The sequence below is a fragment of the Cygnus atratus genome, chromosome 25, assembly GCF_013377495.2.
Source record: "Cygnus atratus isolate AKBS03 ecotype Queensland, Australia chromosome 25, CAtr_DNAZoo_HiC_assembly, whole genome shotgun sequence".
NCBI classification, from domain to species: domain Eukaryota; kingdom Metazoa; phylum Chordata; class Aves; order Anseriformes; family Anatidae; genus Cygnus; species Cygnus atratus.
The window spans coordinates 1,277,658-1,287,442 of record NC_066386.1 but is presented as its reverse complement, the minus strand read 5'-3'; positions in this window follow the sequence as shown (position 1 = coordinate 1,287,442).

The window sequence follows — 9,785 nt, the reverse complement described above, 5'->3', positions numbered from 1 at the left end:
GTGTGTGTGTGCAAGGGGGTGTGAACGGGGGGCTAAGGGTGTGCACGCCTGGGTGCACACGGGGTTCTGTGCACATGCGTGTGAGCTTGGGTGCAGACAAGCAGGGGGGTGCCTGCGCGTGCAGGGATACACGTGTGCGTGTGCAGGTGTGCACAGCCCCCCCGTGCACACACGGACACCCCCACACGCACCCAGCTGTGCCCGCGGCCGCCCGCAGCCACCCGCGTTGGCAGGACCCAGCGGCAGCCGCCCCCTCCCCGGCTGCGCCAAAACCAGCCAAAAACCGGCAGGATTCCCACCGGCCATCGCCATGGCAACGGGCAGATGGGGAGTGGGTGCCGAGGCGGGGGGGGCTGCACACCACGGGGGGGGGGCTGCACACCACGGGGGTAGGCCCTGAGCCCCCCACCCACCACCGCTGAATCCCCATCAGCAGGACAAAGCCCCCCCAGGGGCCTACAAGGGGGTGCCCCACGGCACCAGCTGCCCTAGGGTGGGCTCATGGCCCCCCCCCCCCCCATGGCCCCCCCCGGTGCCCCCCCCAGCCCCGCTGGGGGGTCTCGGCGGCCCCTTAATGCCCGCGTTAATCATTCATGGGGCCGGGGCGCGCGGGCCGGCTGCAAATCCCCCGAGAGCCGCAGCCGGGATTAGGCGGGCGAGCTGCGGCCCAGCCGGCGGCGTGGGGCCCCGGACCCCGGCTTGGGGGGGGGGGTAAAAGGGAGGTGGGGGGGGGGGGACACCCGGCCCCTATTCATGAGGACGGATTTCCTGTGCCGAGGACGGGGATGAGGCCGAGGGGGGGTCCCCACAGCTGCTTGTTGGGGGTGGGGGGGGGGGGAGGTAACCGGACACTCGGAGCCCCCGGGTGCGAGACCCCAGTCGCGTGGGAGCGGGGAGCACACGGAGCCCCCCAGCACCGGCACCGGGGGTTGTGCCCACCCCCCCATAAAGCACCCCCACGGCTCCATGAGGGGCTCTGCGTTTGCGGGGGGGGCGAAGGGGGGGGGTTCATCTCAGCCCCCCCCCACCCCCACCCCCAGCGTGGGGAAGGCGCCGCCGAGGCCTGGGCCTGGCTCCCCGCCTTGGCAGGGCGCCCCCGGCACAGCTGCCTCCAGCCGGGGGGGGGCCGGATGGGGCCGGGGCCGTTCCCAGCACCCCAAGCTGGGGGGGGGGGGGGAGGGGGGGGAAATGTGAAGGGGTTGGGGGGCACCCAGCCCCCGGTGCCGCTTCCCACCCCCCAACACACACGGCGGCGTTTTACAGGGTGTGAAGGATGGGATGCCTGGGGGAATGGGGGGGGGGGGCCGGCCAGGGTTGGGGACCCCCCCCCCGCGGGGATGTTGGGCTCAGCATCACCCCCATCACCCCCGAGAGAAAGAAAAAAAAAGGGGGGGGGGTCCAAGGAGGGGGGGGGGGGGGCTGCTGCGCGGTGCCGCCAGCTCGGGCTAAATATAGCGGAGCAGCGGGATGGATTTTAATGAGCTTGTTCCGGCCGGCTGCACCTGCGGCCCCTCCACGGCCCGGGGGGGTCCTCACCCCAAATGGGGCCGGGGGGGGCGTCGGGGGGGGGGGTCGGGGGGGCTGTGGGGGCAGCTGGGTGCACCAGGGGGCTGAGAGCAGGCAGCGCACCCCGGGGATGGGGAGGGGGCAGGATGCAGGCCCCCCTCCCCCCTTGGCCCTGCCTCAGTTTCCCCTTTGGGGTGGGGGCCCCAAGGGACTCGGGGATGGGGATGGGGTGGGGGGGGGGGGGGGCACGGGCTGGGGGCAGCCGAGCTCAGCCCGGCCCCGGCCTTATCGCGGGCAGACGGCGCTGGCGGAGGGGGGGGGGGGGGCCGCGGGCGCGCCGTGTTTGCCGAGGATAAAGTGTACGGCGGGGGCACCCGCGCCCCCACCCTGCCACGCTGGCGGCCCCGCAGCCTGGGGCTGTGGGAAGGGGGGGACTGATGGGGGGGGGGGGGGGCATGGGAATGGGGGGGGAGTACAGGGCCGTGGGGATCAGGGGATCACAGGGACCTGGGGGGGGGTTACAGGGCCATGGGGACAAGGGGGGCATGGGGGATTGGGGGGGGTCACAGGGCCATGGGGACCAGGGGGTCACAGGGACCTGGGGGGGTCACAGCGCCATGTGGACTGCGGGGGGGGGGGTCACAGGGCCATGGGGACTGGGGGGACATGGGGATTGGGGAGGGGGTCACAGACCATGGGGACCAGGGGTAATGGGGACTTGGGGGGGGGGGGGCACAGGGCCATGGGGACTGGGGGGACATGGGGATTGGGGGGGGGGGGTCACAGGGCCTTGGGGACCAGGGGGGCCGCGGGGCTATGGGGACCTTGGGGACCACAGGTGCGGGGCACCCGCTGTCAGCCCAGCACCGCCACCCCTGGGTGCCACCGTCCCTTGGGGGGGGGTGAGGGGGGGGGGACACACACGCCATGCCAGCAGCCCTTTACACCCGGGCATTATGGGATGTGTAGTCCGGGGAGGTGGGGGGGTGCTGAGCGCGGGGGCTGCTGGGAAGGAGCGGGGGGGGGGACGGGAGGGGTGGGGGTGCTGGGGGGGGGGGGGTGACCCCAGCGCCACCCCTGGTGACCCCCGTGGGCCTCGAGTGCCTGTGGCCACCCCTGGCCCCCAGTGGCCTGCTGCGCAGCAGGGCCCTGGCCCCACAGCCCCCCCGCCCCAATGCCCTTGGGCAGCGTCCCCAGACCCCCCCCCCCGTGGGCACCGTCCCCAGGACCCCCCCATCCCCGGCTGTGTCCCCATGTCCCCATCCCCGGCCCCCCGTGGACGCTGTCCCCAGCCCCCTGTGGTCCCCGACACCGTCCCCAGGTCCCTGGGGGGACCCCCCCAGCCCCCCCCCCCGGGACGCTGTCCCCCCCCCTCTCCGCTCCTCGCCCCCCATCTCCGTGCGGGCCCATCCCCGGCTCCCCGCGGGCGCCGTCCCCCCCCCCCCCATTCCTCGGTCCCTGTCCCCCGTGGGCACCCACGCGGGACCAACCCCATCCCTGGGGGCTGGGGGGGGGGGGGGGGGGGCACGGGGCGCGCACGGTGGCGCGCGGGGAGCGCGCAGGGAGCGCGCAGGGAGCACGAGGAGCGCACGGAAGCGCGCACGGAGGGCGCAGGGGGCGCGCAGGGAGCACGCGGGGCGCACGGAAGCGCGCGGGGAGCGCACGGAGCCCGCGCAGGGAGCGCGCAGGGAGCGCGCAGCGGGCGCGGCGGCGGCGGCGGCGGCGGCGGCGGCGGCGGCTGCAGGGAGCGGCTGCGGCCGGCGGAGGGGGCTGCGGCCGCGGCGGAGCGGGCGGGCGGGCGGCGCGGCGGGGCCGGGGGAGGAGCCAGGCGCCGTCGGCCGCCGCCGCCGCTGCCGCCGCCGCCGCCGCTGCCGCTGCCGCTGCGCCCCGCTCGGCTCCGCTCCGCTCCGCGCCCTCCCCGCTCCGCGCCCCCGGCCCCGCCGCCGCCGCCGCCGCCGCCCAGGTACGGCCCCGAGCGGGCCCCGCCGCCGCCCCCGCGCCCCCCGACCCCGCCGCAGCCCCGGTTGTTTACCGAGGGCCCGCGGCCCCCGGGCGCCCCCGGCTGTAGCCCGGGCGCAGGTCGGGCCGTGCAATGGGGGGGGGGGGGGGGGGGGGGGGGGGTAGGGGAGGGGGAGCGCGGGGCTCCCCCGGGCCGAGCGCGCACCGGGAGGCGAATTGCGGGTAAATATAAAAACAGCAGTTTTTTTTTTTTATATTTATTTTTAATTTTTTTTTTTTGGGGGGGGGGGGGGGGAAATCCGGCCGTTCGGCACGGGTGGGGGGGGGAGCGCCGCAGGGCCGGGGGTACCGCCCCCCCCACCCAACCCCCCGCTGCCCTGCCTTGCGCCCCCCCCCCCTCTTTTTATCCCCCCCCCCCCCCCCCCCCCCCACCGCTCGGTGCTGCAGCGCGGGGCTGCCCCGGGGGGCCACGGCCGCTGCCCACCCCCGCTGGGACACGCACACGCACACACACGCGCACGCACACACAACGGCGCCGCCAACCGAGGGGGGGGCCACGCGCGGCGCAGCCACGGCAGCTCCCCCCCGGCCCCCGTGGCAGCTGCGTGGCTGCGGCGTGGCGTGGCCGTGGGCCTGCACCGGGGCTGCGCGGTCACCGGTGGCCGTGCTGCAGGGAGCCCGTGGCCGTGCCGTGGCCGTGCCGCGGTGGTACCGTGGCCGAGCCGTGGCCGTGCTGCAGGGAGGCCGTGGCCCGGCCGTGGCGGTGCCGTAGCCCACCGTGGCGGCGGTGGGGCCGTGGCCGTGCCCCGTGGCCGTCCCCGCCCCGCTCTTGGCAGGCGGCGTCAGGAATGCATTTAATATTTTTTTATTTTTTTATTATTTTTGATTTTTTTTTCTCTGCTGGAGGGAGAGCGCCCGTTTTTTTTTTTGTTTGTTTGTTTGTTTGTTTGTTTGTATGTTTTTGCTGCTTTTCGCTGGGGCGGGGGCGTCCACGGCACGGGCAGAGAGGGGGGCACCGGCGGCCTGTGGCCGTGCCCGTCGGGGTGCCCCCGCGAGCGGGGCCGAGGGGCGTGGCGGGGCCTTGCCCTCCCCAAACCCGCCCCGGCCTCCCCGGGCACGCCGGCTCCCGATTCCCGAGGGGGGGCCGAGCAGGCCGCGTCCCCCCCCCGGCCCGGGGAGAAGCGTGGCGGTGGGACCGCCGGCCACGGTGCTGCCGCCGGGGCGTGGGCCACGGTCACGGGCTCCTCTCCGGTGCAGCCCCCGGTGCGCCGGGGGGAAACTGAGGCAGGGCAACCGGGCACCGCGGCCAAGGTCACCCCGGGCGGCCGAGCCGAGCCGGCGCTCGCTCGGGCCTCCGGCACGACCTCGCCGCCAGCTGTGCCGCGCCGAGCCGTGCCGGGCGCGTGCCAGGCAGCGCCGGGGCGTGCGGCCGCAGCGGTGGCCCCCGGCGGCACCGCGCCGACCTTCAGCGGCGACGGCCGCCGTGACCCCCGCGCCGTGCCCTGCCGCGCCCCGCGGGGCTGACACCGCCGTGACCGGCAGCGGGGGGGGGTGGGGGGGGCCGGGCTCAGCCTCACCCCGCTTGACCTCCGCCGGTGCCAGCCCTGGCGCCGCCCGCCCCGTGGCCTCCCTGTGTGCCAGGGGACCCCCGCGGCTCGGCGCGGGGCGGGGGCCGGCGGCGACGCAGCCGTGTGGCACGGCAGGCCCCGGTGGAACCAGTTTGGGGAAGGCTTCTCCCGCTCGCTCGCTCGCTCGACGCCGCGGTCCCTCCCCCCCCCCCCCCCCCCCCCAAGCCCAGGGGTCTTGGCGCAGGGTGGGGGCACGCTGGAGGGGTTCAGCGCCCCCCCTGCCATCGGTGTGCAGCTGCCCGTGCCCCCCTGCTGCTCCCATCGAGGCGCACGCACCCGTGTGTCCCCCCCCAGCCCTGCTGGTGCTGGGGGTCTTCAGGCGGGTGCGCGGTGCTGCTGGGGTGGGGGCACAGCCCGACGCTCCCTCGCCCCCCCCCTCCACTGCCGCGCTGACCTTTGCGGAGCCGCGGCGCTGCCGCCCTGCGTGCAGCGGGGGGTGTGGATGGGGGGGCTGGGGTGCACGACACCGGGGTGCCCGGTGCGGTGTTGGGGTGCCGGCTGCCCCCACAGCCCGGTGCGAGGCGGGCTTCGTGCCAAAGACACCCCCCCCCTCGCTCACCCCTTCGAACCCCGGGGAGGGGTCGGGTGGGCACCCCGCGGCCCCCCGCCCCTGCAGGCGCAGGGTGCTGCGTGGCGGCGGGCGCACCTCCCCGTCCCCGTCCCTTCCTGGGGGGGGCCGCGGCACCAGGAAGCGGCCCCCTCCCCGCCTCGCCACGCACTTTCCCGGGGCAAGCGAGCCGCGGCTGTCGGCAAAGCCTGGAGCAGCTGCGGGCGGGCGGACGGGACGGCAGCGCCGGGACCCCCCCCAGTGCCCCCCAGCCCCGGAGCCACGCGGCCGTAGGGCGCGGGCTGTGTTGTTTAACGCCCGACAGGCGGAGCCGGGCGCCTGGGTCCTCTCCCCGAGGAGCAGGAGGAGCGACGGGCGTTGCGGGGAGGGCGAAGGCGGGCGCGGGCAGGGTGCCCGGCGGGGCGCACCGTGGCTCCGTGGGTCCCCGGCGTGGTGGCGGCACGGTGGCGGCACGACGCGTGGCTCGCGTCGCCGGGCACGGTTTGGGTGCTCGCCGCCCCGTTTTCCAGCTCCCGGTGGTGGGGACACCGCGGGGACCGTCCCCATCCCGGGCTGGGTGCCCCACGCCAGGCTGGGTGCCCCGCGCCCCCCCGGCGATGCCGACCCCGGGGCGCCTCGTGGCAAGGTGGCGGCCAACAGCCCCCCTCCAAGCGTGGGGGGCCCACGGGGAGGGATCGCAGGAGTCGTCCCTCTCCTGCCCCCCCGCCCCGCCCGGTGCACGTGAACCGGAGCCCCCGCTCCTCTCCCCGATTTAGCAACGTCCCGATGCCCGTGCCAAGCTCCCGCCCCGCGGCGCTGAGAATAGCTCCCCGGCGTCCCGCGGCACGCGCGGGGCTCGGCCCCGCCGCAGCCTCCCCGGGGACAGGGGCACCCCACGGGGCCACCCCGCGAGCCCCGTCCGTGGGTGCTCATCGCACGCCAGGCACCCGGGGTCCTCGTGGGGCGTCCCGTGTGCGTGCGGGGGGCCGGGGCACGGCTGACCCCGGTGTGACGGCGGCACCGGGCATGGACGTGGGGCCCCGCTGTGGCCTGATGGGGAGCAGGGATCCGGCCTCATCCTGCCGCGCACGGGAGAAGCGGTGCCGCAGCTCTTCCCGCACGCTGCTGAGCGGATCCCGCTGCCTGGCGCTGGTGGGATGGAGAAAATGAGGCACGGCTGGACGGGGCCGGGCAGGGCCGGCAAGGCCAGGAGCCGAAGCTGCTGCCTCGTCCCGGCTGCGCGCCCGGGTGCCACGGGAAGGAGCGGGCGGCACGGCCTCGGCTCGAGGCACCCAGAGCCCCGTGGGGTTTGGGGTGGCCGTACTGGCAGGGATTGAGGTCGTGGCTCAGCCAGGCAGGTCCCCGTGCCACGATCCAGGACCTTTTGGAGGTGTGAGGACACCGGGAGAAGTGTCACCGTCCCCAGGGCCACCCGCCCTCGCTCGGTGGGTGCTGCTGAGCCCCACGGGGCGGACAGGTCCCGGTGCCGGGGTGCACGGCAGAGCCGGGCTCCGCCACCCCATCCCGTCCCACGGCCCGGCCCTGACCCCCACCTGGGGGTCCCCCGTGCGCAGCTCCCCCGTGCCATGGGGCGGGCGCCCTGATGTCAGGCCCATGGCATCCCCCCGCGCTCGGGCTACCCCAGCTGCTGCGCATGCCTGGGATTCCTGCGGCCTCCAGTCACGGCAGCGCGGCCGCCGAGCACCCACAGCACCGGGCACCGCGCGCCGGCCGAGCTGCGGGGCCGGGAGGTGGCACCGGGCGAGGGTGCGCGCACGGCACCGGGTGCGCCCGTGCACGTGGACACCAGCGTGCGCCGGGGTGCTGCCGGCCGTGCCGTGGCGGGTGCCCTGCGCCTGGCTCCGCTGCCACGGCACGGTCCTACCGCCGGGGTCCTCCCGGTGCCACCGTGCCGGTGCCCGCTGCCGCCCGCAGCACCGGGTGCCGCGTGTCGGTGCCCAGCCGGTGGCGAGCTGCTGGGTCTGCCCGCGGCGCCCTGCCCCCCCCACCCCCGTGCTAATCACGCTAATTGGCACCCCGGCTAAAGCGCTTAGGCCCTCACCTCCCTGACCCAGATAGCAGCTGGCCAGGGGGAGGGGGCGCCCGGGACCCCCGGAGCCCATCTGTGCCGGGGACAGGGACACCGATGGCGGCCCCGTGGCGCGTCCCCGAGGGCGGCTGCACGGCGGGCTGGCGGTGGCCGGTGCCCGCTGGGCGTCCCTGCGCCAGGCTGGGGGGGTCCTTGGCCGCCACGTCCCGTGGGATCGGGGTGCTCGGTGCCCCCCGTGCGGTGCAGCCGGCTCCCGCCGCTGGCCCAGCCCCGGACTTTGTCCCCGGGTTGTTTTCCATCGCGTGCGCAACCGCCCGACTCAGCAAAAACGCTGCCCTGGGCGTGGGGCTGGGCCGGGGGGGGTGCAGGGTGGGGGCCTCCCCCCCCCCCCCCCCCCCCCCCCCATGGGTGCTGCACCCCGGCCGTGCCTCCGACCCCCTCCCGCCCAGCCCGGCGGCGCGTCCAGCGGGGTGGGGACACTCGGTCACGGTGCCACCCGTGCCCAAGGGGGGGGGGGGGGGGGGCTGAGACCCGGCCACGCTCATTGCACGTGTCCCGCAGCGCAGGAGGGCCGCCTCCCACCCATCCGTCTGTCTGCCCGTCCGTCCGTCTGTCTGCCTGCGATTCCTCGAGCGAGGGTTCCTGGAGCAGCTCGGCCCCGAGCCCTGGGTGCCACCGGGCCCCATCCTGGGGGTGTCCGGCGGGGGGGGGGGGGAGCTCAGTGGCACAGGCGAGCCCCGACCTCGCGGCGCTGAGCCCTGAGCCCCTCCGTTTGACACCCAAAGGGGAAACCGAGGCAGCGAGGGCTTTCGGAACCGGGGGGGGGGCCACGGTGCAGCCTCCCCATGCGTGCACCCAGCGGGTCGGGGCTCTGCAGGCGCCAGGGGTGGGTGGGGGGGGGGGGTCCCGGGGCAGGCGGGGGGGGGGGGGGGGTGGCCATGCCCAGCGGGGCCGCGCAGCGCTGGCGCCCGGCCAGTGCCTATACTTGGAAGTCTCGGCGCGGCGTTCCCATATGGAACAAACATTTGCTGCAGCCCCCGGCCGCGCGCCCGCTCTATAGGTACCGCCCGCGGCCGGCCCCAAAGCCCGGCCTGGAGCAGCAGCCAGGAGCCCCCCCCCCCCCCCCCCCCAAGAGCGTGGTGCCCCCGAGCCACTTGTGGGTGTCGGGGGGTGCCCCCCGGTGCCTCGGTTTCCCCGCGGTCCCGTTGGCTCGCCCGACGCACCCCCCACCGTCCCCCACCGTCCCCCTTGCCGCGCGCCGAGCGCGGTGCGGCGGGTGCCGCCGCCGCGCACCCATGGGTGCAGCATCCCGCACCCCCCTCCGTGGCGTGGCCGGGCTTCCCCGGCTGGAGGGGGGCCAGGGGGCTTGGGGGGGGGGGTTGCCAGGGAAGGGGGGGGGGGCCGGGAGCGGCGGAGGAGCCCCGGCTGCGCCACCGCCGCTGCGCTTGAAATCCGCCGGAGGAATTTCTGCCGCGGCCAAGACAAACGTGACCTACTTTCTGCCTGTCCCCGCACGGAGCCGAGCAGCCCCAGGGCCGGGCACGGCGCCCACCCGGCGCGGGTTGGGGGCCCCGGCACCGCCACGAGCCCCCCTGCCGGGTGGTGGGGGGGGGGAGCTGAGGGGAGTGGGGGGCGCCGGGGGGAGCTGAGCATGGCCCCCCGGCCCCCAATCCCCGGTCCCGCCCGGTTGCTGCCGGGTGGGTGGGATGGGTGCTGGGTGCCCCTGGGGGTGTGGGGCTGGGGGGGTGGCGGAGTGCGCCTCTGCTTCCTCATCGTGGGGGGGGGTTCATTTTGGGGGGGGGGGGGGGGCGGATGTGGGGGTGCCCCCGGTGCCCCCCGGCCCCACCAGCGCTGTCTCTTTGCAGCAGGAGCGCTCGCGGAGGAGGCATCGCCCGGCACCGCCCCGGCGCCCCCCGGCGCCCCCCGCCCCCGTGAGTCCACCCCCCAACCCCGACCCGCTCAGCACCCAGCGGGGGGGGGCTCAGCACCCCCCACCGCGTGGGCGGGGGGGGGGCTCAGCACCCCCCTGCAGCCCTGCCCCACGGCTGCGTGCAGCACCCGCGCCCCTGCGCACGTTCCCGCTCCGTCCCGCGCC